The sequence below is a fragment of the Humulus lupulus genome, chromosome 4, assembly GCF_963169125.1.
Source record: "Humulus lupulus chromosome 4, drHumLupu1.1, whole genome shotgun sequence".
NCBI lineage: Eukaryota > Viridiplantae > Streptophyta > Magnoliopsida > Rosales > Cannabaceae > Humulus > Humulus lupulus.
In genome coordinates, this window is record NC_084796.1 from 28,497,125 (window position 1) to 28,510,727 (window position 13,603).

The window sequence follows — 13,603 nt, forward strand, 5'->3', positions numbered from 1 at the left end:
AGAATGCAACACAGGGATCATCATAGAAGCAAAAACATTAATTGAGAAGCCAACATTGAATGTTCAATCAGGAAAAGAAAGATATCTACATGGTAAGAATTACATAATTTAAATATTCAAATATGTATGCATACAAAACAACATAAATTTTTGCAATAACTTGGCTACCTCTTTTCCAAATCTCTCACAACGAGAAACTTAAGGATGTACTACAGTGAATCATAGCACTCCTTTACAACATAGTAGATGCATTTGTCTTTTCTAATATTTTTTACAACAATTTCATCCTTCCCCACAAAATCCCTTGCAATGCACAATGCCATGGATAGCTAGAGTGTGAATAAAAAGACTTGTTTTAGTAGGAAACTAGAGAAAAAAAGAACAATATAAATGAAATAATGTCACTTCTTAAACATACCTTATTAGCTATAAGAAAAACCAACCAACGGACAGTGCCAGAAAATAATTCTGAAGACACAGGTATTGTCATCAAATCCACCTCCCTATTCATAAGAGAAGACATTTTAATCTGATTTTTTTTCCAAAATTACCATGCACAACATATTAGTAAGAGATAAACTCACCTATTGTTGATTAAGTCCTCTGATCTAATACTGTTTATAACTTGGTTCCACACAAGTACGAACTTGGCAACACCATCTTTTTCATGATCTCCTTTGTTGGTCCTATGAGAGGCTTTGTCTGCATTATTCCATTGGCCGCAGTTAACAATAAGTATGCTTTCATGTTTATATTTAACTCAGCATAAGCGTTAGAAAGATTACAATGAACAGAAATACTAAGACTTAATTAGCTCTGATTTTATGCCGAAAGTTGAGAATTAGATAGTACAACAGTCACAGAATAACAATGCAATTATAACCGTCCATTAATGTAGTTCTATTGTGAGAACAAACATAAATTTGTTAAAATGGAGAGCTTTTCTGTACAGCAGCCGCTTACATTCATACAATTTCCACTGAAGAAAGATATTTATGGCAATCTAAAATAAAACATTTATTAGTAAATTATATAATAAATAGTCATGTATTATGGAGTTAATATGTAGTTGCACATGACAACTTACCTCAAACTAGTAGCTGAAGGAAAATTTGCTCAATAGTACTAGTATCCAGAACAATGTGTACCTACAACATACACAAATTATAACACATTAGGGGAAAACGATAAGAATAGAGACAAATAAGATGTATGCAGTTGTAAATTATGTTGGAGTGTATAATAATATGACTCAAATTTTGATATATATATTTTTTAGATTGCTCGTTTCTACCTGCAAAAACATCTTCACTCAGATTGATTGTTTTTGATGCTTTGCTTATGCCACCTCTCGTTATGTGAAATATCCTCTCAAATACATCTGGATGTCCATAGTGGAATCGTACCCTGAATGTCACATTCAAAAGATGGGAATGAGAATTGGCATGAAAGACAGAAATTAGATATGGTTTGTTTGTAAGGCCAAGTCAAAAGTTAATCTGATAGTCTAAACATCAGCTTTTAATATTGCTATGGTTGTATTTTATTCCATTCCAATATTCTCCTATGAATATTAGTCAACTTCAAAAGAGTTTTGTTTATGCTCCTATAAACTTGTTAGTACATGGTTATTTAGACTTGATGCCTACAATTTCTGTGTGGTCAAAATTAGTGACATATGATGTAGTATTTATTCAATCATTACACATTCCTTATATAGTTATATCTTAGTCATTGAATTTCCAGATCCTATTCCTACTTAAGGCATCTGAGCTGGTAGCTATGTAAGCCTATAATATTTTCAATTAGTAATTGGCTAAGTGGATGCAACCTTCCAGTGAATATATGTTCTCTCAAGCCAAGTATTGTAGGGGGACACCTTCCTTGGCATCGAAGAAATTCTTGCAAAAGATTTCTCATTTTGAATGCTTCTTCCAAATAGTTATCTTGTAAAAGAACTAGATACTATAAGAATAAAAGAGAGGAAACAGAAAACTTTCAAGGTCTGGACAAAGAGCATACTTGATTCATGTCAATGGTCTGAAGAGCTTCACCACAAGTAAATATTATAGCATGGTTTTGATTTTCAGGTTTTCCTTCTCCAATTTCTGGTGGACCGGGAAGCTTAATTTTATATATTTCCTACAAAAAAAACAAAGTTTTACTCAACAAAAAAGACTAATGAAAGAACCTACTTTGGTTCATGAAGATCAAGAGTTATGCTTATTCAACTGTCACTTTGTGCTTCATTAATTATTTTTGCTAAACATACAAGATGAAGAGCTTTCTTTACATTATTGTCTTAAAAAACTGTCTGGATTTTGAAAGTTCATAACACAACTAATATGTACAATGTAGCAGTAATTAGATGGTGTACTACCTGGTCAAAACCGTTGACAGCTTTGAGCAATATGGAAGAGTAAATCTTATGAGGCTTATCTTCCACAATCACTTCTTTCTCCTCAACATATGTAAACTTTAAGTCTACCAAAGCATCTAGTTGAGCGGATAATACATGGTTCTCTGTATCATAACCTCCAAGAATATCTGGCTAAAACACATAGGGCAAAAGGAATGGATTCTCATTAGATAATTAGGAAGAAAGGAAGTTTTGAGGACAAGAATTGGTCTGAGAAATAAAACAGCAGTGTTAAAAACGTTCATCTAGAGCCATGTCAAGGAATGCTTGCAATTTTAAGGCCTCTCTATAGTACATCATAACAAAGATATCATAATCTTAATATACAGTAATAACATAACAAAGATATCCTAGAAATATGTGAAATATTTGAGACACAATCAAAACAATATAAGGTATCCTAATCTTAGCTAGCCAATAAAATATATGAGACGTAATCAAAATAATAGAAGTTATCATAATCTTAATAGTTCATGTTTAAATGTTAGACACATCAGACATATCAGCGCTTTTGTTGCTTTACTATAGATCATATAATATTTTGAAAGTGGACAACTAAAAAGAACCAAACAAACTTGAGTTATGATCAACATCTACTAGCTAAACAGTGAAACAGTAGCCACTAAGAAAGAAAGAAAAATAATCAATGGAATAGATTTCAGAATTGCAGCAGTACAAAAATTTCTCTAAATAAAAGAAAAATAGGAGAGAAATTATCTTGATGTTACGTTTATTGCTAATAGAGATGAAACATATGTACCTTTCATTGCCAAAGATGCAGAGACCATAACATGACTCAATCTCTCTGCTTCTTGTCATTGTTCTTTTCTCAACAAACCATAACCTTCCAATCATCAGTCTAAAAAAAGAAAAGTGATATACTCTCTAGAAGAACAAAAATAACTTTAAAGCAAGGTAAAAGAACGAAGATGAAATGAAATGACTAAAAATCAATCAAAAGAAAACAACGTTATACACAGTTATCCATGTATATTATATATACTAGAAACCTAAGAACTAGGCAACATGGTAGTGCTTTAATATTAACTAAAAGAGAGCGGTATTAATTGGTAAATTATTTAAAAATAATAATAACAAAATATCTAAATAACAGCAAATTAAATTTAATTACTTTCTGTGTAAGTTAATCGTCTAGAATATAGATATATATATATATATAGATGATTAGCACATACTCACATACTATCACTTGGATAAAGCATTCTATACTTTCAAGGCTACATATAAGATTCTCACTCAAAAATAGGGGACCATGTTGTAAAATGTAAGATGGCCTCTAAGCCCTTGATGTAATTAATTCTAAACCATATATGACCTACAATTCCAATGGCTGAGAACCATTATTTCTGATACAGAAGTTTGTGCCTAAAGCTATTCTAGATGGCTTCTGTTGCCAGCCTTAAGTAATAATTGTAAGATATACTTTATAAATTTAAACTAAAAGCATCTTCCCTTAGGTACATTTTGAAGGGGCTCCCAATGACCATGATATAAAAAGAGTACCAAAAAATAAAATTGAAAATCAAAGATGCACAAGTTTATCCACCATCCGGAAATAAATAATCTTGATATATTACTCTTATCACAAACAAAAGTCAACTCATCTAATCCCACTATGAAGCTAATTCCATTAGAAAGCAAATACAAGAGTGAGTAAAAAACATTCACAACATCGAAGACTGGGCAAAATACCCACAACATCTAATACCCAGAATGGGTAAAAAAGAAAGTAACAAAACATGACCTACCTGGTCACAAGTCACAAATTAACAAGATTAATTTCATAAATCAAAAGAAATACCTCAATTGCAGTATGACCTCAATATCTAGTTCACGATCTAAATCCTCAATGTCTTTATTGTCATCAACAGTTACTCGACTGGGCTCAGATTTAAGCAGGGAAGCATAAAGAGAGATATATTATTTGCGCAATCTTTCATACCTCAAAACTTGTTCCCATGGTAATTTTCCACGGCAATGAAGATAAATTTCTAAGAAAAATATGGAAGGAATAAAAAATTACTCAATAAATGTCTAAACAAATAAGAGCTGCAGTATGTTATCATTTATTTATTAAATCTATTTCAAATCAACACTTACAAAGCAGAATAGTTTAAACAGAAATAAAAACATAACAAGTAAAACATTTGCCATATTTTACTCACAAGTTTATATAGTGATAACCCTCAGAAAATTATATCTAAAATCTTTATTTTGAAAGACAATAACCATCATGCAATGAAGCAACTATTGAATGGGATAACTAAATCCAACCAAAATATTGGAAATACTAAAGAAGTTACCTTCCCTTCTTCACTTGGTCAGATACAACTCTATAAGCATACTTCCACCAAGAACGAGGATCAGATTTCACGGAAACATGTGGACGAAAATGCGCATATTTGAAGTGTTGATTAAAGGCAGAAAAGTTATCAGCTAGTTTTAACATATCCTTGTATCCATCCTGCAACAACAAGATACTAAAAATTTTCAAGGTCAATCAAAACATGCCTCCAAGTATCCAATCACAGTTGAATTATGAAATTAAACCTTTGATAAACAGAGAATGACATCATCCAAATTCACTGTTGCATTCTGCAAAGGTTAATCACTCTTAGCCAATTCATTTGCCCTTAACTTTGTATACTTTGCATTTCCTGTAATTGGTTCCAGAATATAAGTGTGTTGTTTGACAATTCTATCAGCAGGTTTGCCTTCTTTAGTGCCATATCTAAAAACCTGAAGCAAATAAATGATCAAAGTTTCATAGTTTGAACATGCCCTCAACATATGTAACTGCAAGAATAAACTAAATATTGGTTCTACCAGAAGGAAGCAAATCCTCCCATGGCTTGTCAATATGCCATGGGATTATATCATAATCCAGATAAAGTGCAAGTCGTTCAAGTTCAACAAACTGTAAAAATTAAAAAAAAATCTTATTATAAACAAGACTATAATAAGGATTAAATTAGTGATAATCATATTATAATTTACTGGCTATGTAACAAATTGCTACTTATTATCATGTCAGAACTTTGGTGTACCGTGTATTGTGGGTGAAACTTCAAATATATGTAGGAATGCAACATACTTTAAATTTAAAATATGATAAATGAATACACATCTCGGCCAAGCATTCAATCAAATTTTCTTCCCCTTAAAAAAGAAACAAAGAACTTTTATAACAAGAAAATGAAAATTACAATTGAAGACTTTTATTTAGTAGTTTTGTCAAAAAGTTGCAAGTGTGTGTTTCCTCACTAACTCGCAACTGTGCATTTCAAATTATATATATGAGACCTTCTTAAAGAGAATAAAACTTAAACTTGATTGCATTCATATCAATCGACATTCTATAAGGAACAAAATTAGGAACCTTTTGTATACGGTCTAGTGAACCACCAGTAATAAAAGTCTCATTCCCATTGTCATCAACTGTCACAGCTAAGAGTTTCTCCAAGGTCACACCTGCTGCAAATGGGTGACCAGGATTGCTAGAGAATAGGAAATTAAAATTCAAACAGAAAATAAGAATGTTAAGATTCCAAAATATAAAATTTAACTTGCTATTACACACCTTTCACTGTCCTCGTATCTGATATGAATATTTGAAATTAAGAGTTTCAAATTTCCAACTATAGTGTTGATAAGGGAACCCAACCATGATTGATTCTTCAAATAAAAATATATACATATTAATACAGTTATAATCATAATTGACAACCAAATATGTGTATAGACATATGTATGGTTCAAAAAGATCAAAAGGTAAATCCTAGAAAAGAATAACATCACAACATTTGAATACTACAACCAAAACTTGATACAATATTTGTTATCAAAGATTCAAAAATAGCACATAAGACGCTTAAGAACCAAATATAAAGTTCATATACACGTACAAACAAATATATGCACAATAATGGGGGGAGGGTGGGAATAGATACAAAAGAGGGACCTAGAAAATAAATAAACATGCATAGCAAAAAGAATAAAATCTCTTATAAAAAATCAGAGAAAGAAGAAAGTGATGAACTCACAGAGAAGACGAAGGGAAATGAAATGCAGAGAGAAAAGAATTTGTGGAAAAATCAGATTGTATTCGATAAAAATATGCCTCTGACTACAAATTTAAGGTCTATTTATACATTTTATTCATGACTAGCTAATGACTAATAACAACTAAGTAACAATTAACGTTAAATACAACTAGGAGCTAATAACTAAATTACAGATTAATTGATTACATCAGAAAGGCTGCATACTTTTTATTTTATAGGAACCAAAAATCTTTATAGATTGGAAAAAGAAAAGGTTATATACAAGAGGAAAAGGTATCATCATACATAAAAACATAATTATAGCCACAAATCTAAATCTCCTTTATAACCCCGCTTAAAAAATCACAAAGCTACTGAAATTCTCATAGCATGAAGTAAGTTTCCTCAAACTAAGATCTGTAGGCCGAACAGCCACACCAGTGTCCCAACCATTATTGTTGAAACTCACAAATTTACACTTAATGATGTTGTGCCACAAAGAATATGGCTCATTCAGGAATCTCTACAACCATTTTCAAAACAAGAGACTTATTCTTCTAAATTTTTTTGGATTGTGTGGGTTATTTGGCTGAAAGAAGAATAAAAAAAAAATAAAAAGAACTGGGTGTGGCTTCTCTAAGGGAAAAGGTTCAAATTTTAGCACCTTTTTGGGCTTATGTGACAAAGTAATTCATGGATTTCCCTCTTTCTTTGATCATTCTTGAATGGAAAATTGTGTGATTTAGATTTAGCTAGTTTTTTTGTTTTTGTTTTGCTCTTATTAATGCTTGATGTTTTATTTACGTCTACTTTATGGAGATAACTTATCATCTTTTTGTAATACATTTTCCCAATCAATAAAGGTTTTGTTTCCTATCAAAAAAACAAAAATCATCTAAAAAAATTCAAAATACTTAGCTTTTTGTCTTTAAATAAATATATAACATCAGTACATACATCATCAAACTTCATTCATCCTGCGACAGACTCAAGCAATTTATAATTTATATATATATATATATAAAACACCATAAAGAACTTGTAGTTTACAAGAGATTGTTAGAAATGTCACTTAAGAAAATATACAAAGTCAAATTTCTTAATCATTGATCCCCAAAGCCAGTTCAAAAAAATCCGCAAACATCTTTACTAAACCAAAATTATATAAACCCACATACCTTAAGTTTCACAGAGCCAAGAAATCCAGCCTTAACCTTCACATGCAATTTCAATGGATTAAGAGCCTCCGGTTTCAACTGCATATTAGTTAGCTACACATCTCCTGCATTATAGATTTTGGAGTAAACCATCAACCAGAAACAAAGCATTTACACTTTACTCTCACTACTAAGTTACCTACAATCCAATCAACCGTAAAATTTGGTAAGTGTAGAATTTGAAGCAATAAGACAAAATGAAACCAAAAACTAAATCCATCAACTTATCAAATTTTCCAAAATTCCAATGTCAATACACTCAATCACTCCCTCTCTTTGAATTAATCACAGAAAATTCTTCCGTTCTGAAGACATTTCAAAAATAATTTTAAAAAAAACTCCAATCATCCTCAATACACAACCAAAACAAAAAATATTTGATTTCAAAGTCTAAAATCCAGGAAAATAAGAGTAATCATAAGAAAACGAACCTTGCCAAACACTGATCTTGAGGGCTTCCTTGTTGAGCCCCCTGACGTAGTTGCCAAGGTACCTCTGCAAGAGGTAAGCCACTTGATCCTCCAACATCCTTCCTTCTTCAAAGGATCACCAACTCATTCCCCCTCAATTCATCCCAAAAATTCCGATTTCAATTTGAGAGAGAAAAGAAAGAAGAAGAAGAAAATAGGATATTTTTCATAGATTTTAGGCCACGTCTATTATTCAGTTCCAGAAGACGCTACTAGTCCAACTCCTTTCTTTCTTCCCTGTTGAAAAACTCGATGGTGCAGATGCCGAGCTGGGTTTTTAACAATGGTAGAAGTTTGGGAGAACAGGATCGACACAAGGCTTAAGGAAGGAAAGCCGGGAGGGGATCGGCGTAAGGCTTAAGGAAGGAAATCAAGATCGGTAGGGGATCGATAGAAATTGAAGAAAAGATGAGCCCAGATGAGTTAACGGGATGAGGTGAGAGAGAGGTTGAGTTCCCCTTTTTTTCCCAGAAATAAATTAGACCTGCGAAAAAGAGGGAAAATAAAAGTTAGAAATCTATTTCCCATAGATAAATTAGCGCGCTATTTTTAGTGTGTGTTTGCTGCCCATATTTTTAACTCTATTATAATACTTTTTCAGTTGTGTTATATTCATGTATTATAAAAAGGGGTTATTGGTGTAGTGCACTAAGCGGTGGTTGTAGTAAAGATCGGGCCACAAGGAGGTAAGTAAGAGCGAAAAAGATTAGTAGAAAATAAACACAAAAGGTTAGTGAAAGGTAATGAAAGGGAAATGGATTTATGATTTTTGGTTTGAGAATTGATTGTAAAATAAAACAAATAAAAATAAGATGTAATCAAAGATCAAAGAATAGAAAGGCATCAAGAGTCACCCATATGCATTGTTTAGCTATTTAGATCTTTGATTCATAAAATTTACTCAAACAAATAGTTCACATCCCAACTTTAACTCCCTACTACCCAGGGACCATTACGGTGAACATTTTAAATAGTGCTAAACTCGCTAATCGAGTTATTTGGCCATAATCGTGTAACTAGGTATGATTAACAGTTTAGGGTTAAAATTTTTGGTTAAGATACAACGTTTCACTAAAACGTTTACTATATACATTGGGATCCCAAAAATATATTTTAAAGGATAATTACAACAAAAATGTTTACAACCAACCGACCTAAGCGACAAAATAGGGTTTAACCCTAGTTTCTCTTTAAACCCTCAGCCGTGGCGGTCAAGCAGCCGCATATGTACACATCGTCACCTAAGCACTCAAACTCAAGGATGGTCCAGCTTTCTTTTCCCTTTACCTGCACCACATAGCACTCGTGAATCGAAGCTCAGTAAGACAACTCAATATGGTCATGAACAGGTAAGAACATGTTACTAAATCATAATAGGCATGCCTAGCAATATTAGCCCTATTCATGCGTGCAAATAAGTCCAAATAATGATTCTGGGCCCTGCCCTTTGTATAGATGACTTTCAAGTCATAATGAGAATAGAAGGCTAATGTGTCCATTTAGATTAAGTGACTCAAATAAGTGACAATTAAGTCACGCACTTGGGCTTTGCACCCTAATCAGATGAGTGAATAACACTTTATGATTTTGATAATCATACTGGGGCTTGTAGCCCTAATCAGATGAGTGATTAACACTTTGAGATTCTAGTAATCATGATGGGGCTTGTAGCCCTAATCAGATCAGTGAGTCACACTTTGGGCTCTGCACCCTAATCAGATAGGTGACTAAAGAGTCACACTTTGGGCTCTGCACCCTAATCATATAAGTGACTAATGATTGAGTAACGAACTTGGGCTCAGAACCCATAGCCATGTGACGTTGCAATCACTTGAGCCTTTTGGCCCTGGCTCTAAGTAACTAGCCTTTAGACTAGACAAGCGCTTTTAATTTTCATCAACTTGAGTTCGGTCAATCATTAATGTTCATGATGATTCATTCAATGCTTATGTCGATTAGATCTAATCATTTCAGCTTGCGTTGAACACATCAATGTCATTCTTGACTCTTAAGCCAATACCATATGACTCGTGCCGATTTTTGACTCATGGGTCAGTGCCATACACAAGTAAGAAATGCAACCCGACATATATCATATGTCAAATATCCAAATGTAGGGCATTCAACATGCTTACTCAACAATCACTAGCATAATTATGATCATGTACATTTACAGAGACTCAAGCACTGATCAATCGCATATTCAATATTCATTTCATGCCCTAATCACATGTATCTTATGCACCACACGCATCACATACTGGGTGCAATTTTCTTACCTTTGGTCCAAGTTAGGTTACCAATAAACGAGCCACAAGCAAGATCTTGATTCCAAGCCCCTAGTGATAACCTAGTCACAACCATAAACAGTGTTTCAATGAGTTTAAGTTCCAAAACCCAAATCCCGGGACCAATCCCACGCTCTCGGGACCTCCAATTCCACCAAACAGGGTGGTGGAATCATCCCCCGAGCCCTCGGGTCAAAACCCCAAAAAGTACCAAAAAACCAATTTCTAAAGGCTGTGTAGTGCTACAACGCTACCTTTGGGCGCTACATCGCTACATGCAGAATCAAAACCCCTAAAATAGAGTACCTAGAACTGTAGCGCTACCAACCTAGCGCTCAGTGCCCAAACTAGAAATTTTGGGTTCCAGCTTCGTGTTCTTCGAGCTTCAAAACTCCAAATCCGACCCCATCCTTTGCAAATATCAAATTAAAGTTCCCAAACATCCTAATCTTCCTAAATCAATAAAACCCAAGCTTCAATTCATCCAGAAACTCATCAAAACCCAAAATCTAATCCAAGCTTAAAACTTTAAAAACTTAGAACTTAAAACTTGAATTACCTCCAATTAAGTTGTTTCCCAGCTAAATCCTCCAGATAATAAGCTTCTAATCTTCCCTAGAATCGCTATGCCTTGATCCTCGCTTGAATCCGAGTCCTAGAACTCAAGTTTCCTTCGAAAATGTGATCGGGTGTTGAAAAGGGAACTGGAGGAAGAGAGAACGTTCTGAACGTTCTTTTTTATATAACACGAGCATATGAAAAGTAATTGGGGAATGTTTTATAATGGCGGTTGATATGTGGAAATTTGTGTCATTAATAGAAAAAAAAATTGAGAGAAAAAAAAAGAAAAAAATATTGACAATGAGCTACACTCTAAAATTACAATATAAAGAAATAAGTTTGTGTGAGTGTAGTGTCATTAGAAAAAAAAAAGGAAAAAAACTCAAGTTGATGAATTCTTTCTAAAAATAAGAAAGAATTGGGAAATTTGAGATTGAATTTTGGATTTGTGAGTTTCTAAAGGTTGAGTTGTTGGGTTTGTGTGGTAATGGTATATTTGAGCCTAAATGACTTTTCATCTACCTTTACATAAGCCATGAAAGTCCTATTGGTTTTTGAGCATGTGTTGTCTATATTAGTGGAGATTAGTAAGTATAACAAGATTATGGGATAATAATTGATTGTAATGCAAAATTTGGTGAGCATGAATTGATTCAATTGCATTTAATTTATTAATCATTATTAGGAAAGCTTTTATTTTTGTTTGGATTTAAGTGAAGTGGAATAATGTTTGACTGAAATTCTGGATTTTTGGTTGACTTTTGAGAAGATTATATAAGTGTGTTAGTCATTATAGATTGAGGCTTGAATTATTGTTTTTGGCTTGATTCAATTATGATTGTTGTTTAGGTTTTTGGTCGAGTTTGCTCATTTTTGCATTCTTTACTCAAGGGAGAGTAAAGGGTAAGTTTGGAGGAATTTGATAAACGAGTTTTATACTCATTTTAGTGTGTCTGTTTAGGAAGTATTTTAGTTTTTTTAGGGTTATTATGTTCTATTTTATATCTGTTTTGGTTTGTTTTTAGGTTTGAAGAACTCGGGATGCTTTGGAACAAAAAAGAGGTCAAAATCGACAAAATGCTGAAAAAATGGCATTTCGGAGCAAGTAGCACGACTGCGCAACTGTAGAGCGTGACCGCACTAGATGGCTAGAAAGAGGAATTCAACAGATTTTTAAATGAAGGGAATTTAGGTCAATTCACATGGGAAAATGTAGGGTTACGTATTTTAATGAGATTTTCAGTATGAAACCCTTGCTTTTCAAAATTGGAACATAAAGAAGACTGCTGGAGACTTTTGGAGAAACATTGGATTACTTAGAGTTTTTCTTCTTTTCTTTATTTTCCTTCATATTTAGTTTATGTTGATTGTTAATTTCATGGATTTGAATAGTATGAATATGTAAAATTCCCTAAACTACTACTTTGTAATAGGTCATCAAACTCATAAACTTATTTAATGAAATCCACTTAACATATGAAAATCCAGTGGGGTCTTGCTAAAACATCTAAATTGGGCCCAATAGTTTAAAATAAAAATAAAAATTCTCATGCAATGTTTAAAATTAATATAGTTCAAGTCCCACTGATAAGATTTGAAATCTAAAAACCATAACATCGTTCTTTAAAAATTGGCGTTTAAGTTGATCGTTTATTCACCCATCGGATACCCCCACGCCATACACACTTTGATGTCGAAACTCCTCACATCACAACGCGTGCTAAAGAGAAACCCTATTTATTACCTGAAAGGGGAAAGTAAGGGAGTGAGATAAAAGTCCAATAAGGAAGTACAAGCAACATACAAAGAAAACACAACAAAACATAATCATATTGTATGATTCATATAACATCATATCCATACATCATCATACATTATACTTAAACGCCATCATCATACATCATGCATAAATGTTATCATCATACATCATTAGCATATTCAAGCATCAACACCATAGACATCATCATCACATCCTTGTGAACATGGCCCCGTCTCTTGTCCATGTCACATCTTGAGGTAAACAGGAGGCTCTAGTCCTTGAATAACCTCGACGCATCCCCCCTATGAGTTACGTCATACCTTAGTAACTCGGGTTACGTCTTATATCTTTAGTAACCCCTTTGTTGTGCCGCGTTCAACACGCTGACAACCATTAGCCTTTTTAATACAGCATACAAAATACATGCAATCCAGTCATATCAACACAAAGGAAATACACGATTCATCAAATTCATCACATCATCTCAGAATAGCACTTCATACTTCATATCACATAGTACCTCATCATACATAACATATATCTTCATACAAACCAATCTTACCGTTTCATAGCATAAATAGAAAGATTCTATCGAACTTCCTTACCTCAAGTCCGAACAAAACAAAAATGAAACAAACTTCACAATGATCCTATAATCATAATCAAATGGTATTCTTTAGCATCACGTGAGATTTCTCGTGCCCAACACATATACCCCATGCGTGCATGGGCCATGGACACATGGTGCAAATTACACATAATTCCAAACATGCACATTTTTCACATAAAATCACAGCTACCTATTATCTGTGCATGGTTTTCAAG

The 13,603-nt window shown here is 33.2% G+C and overlaps 1 long non-coding RNA gene across 1 annotated transcript; it reads right to left on the reverse strand.

The window, feature by feature from the left end:
- Nucleotides 1–5,033: 5,033 nt before the first annotated feature.
- LOC133828892 (uncharacterized) lies at nucleotides 5,034–6,066 on the reverse strand. The gene is made up of 3 exons (XR_009891364.1): nucleotides 6,021–6,066; nucleotides 5,820–5,937; nucleotides 5,034–5,179 (listed from the first exon to the last, which is right to left on the reverse strand). It is a non-coding gene; the product is annotated as an uncharacterized LOC133828892 (long non-coding RNA).
- Between the last annotated feature and the right edge of the window lie 7,537 nt (nucleotides 6,067–13,603).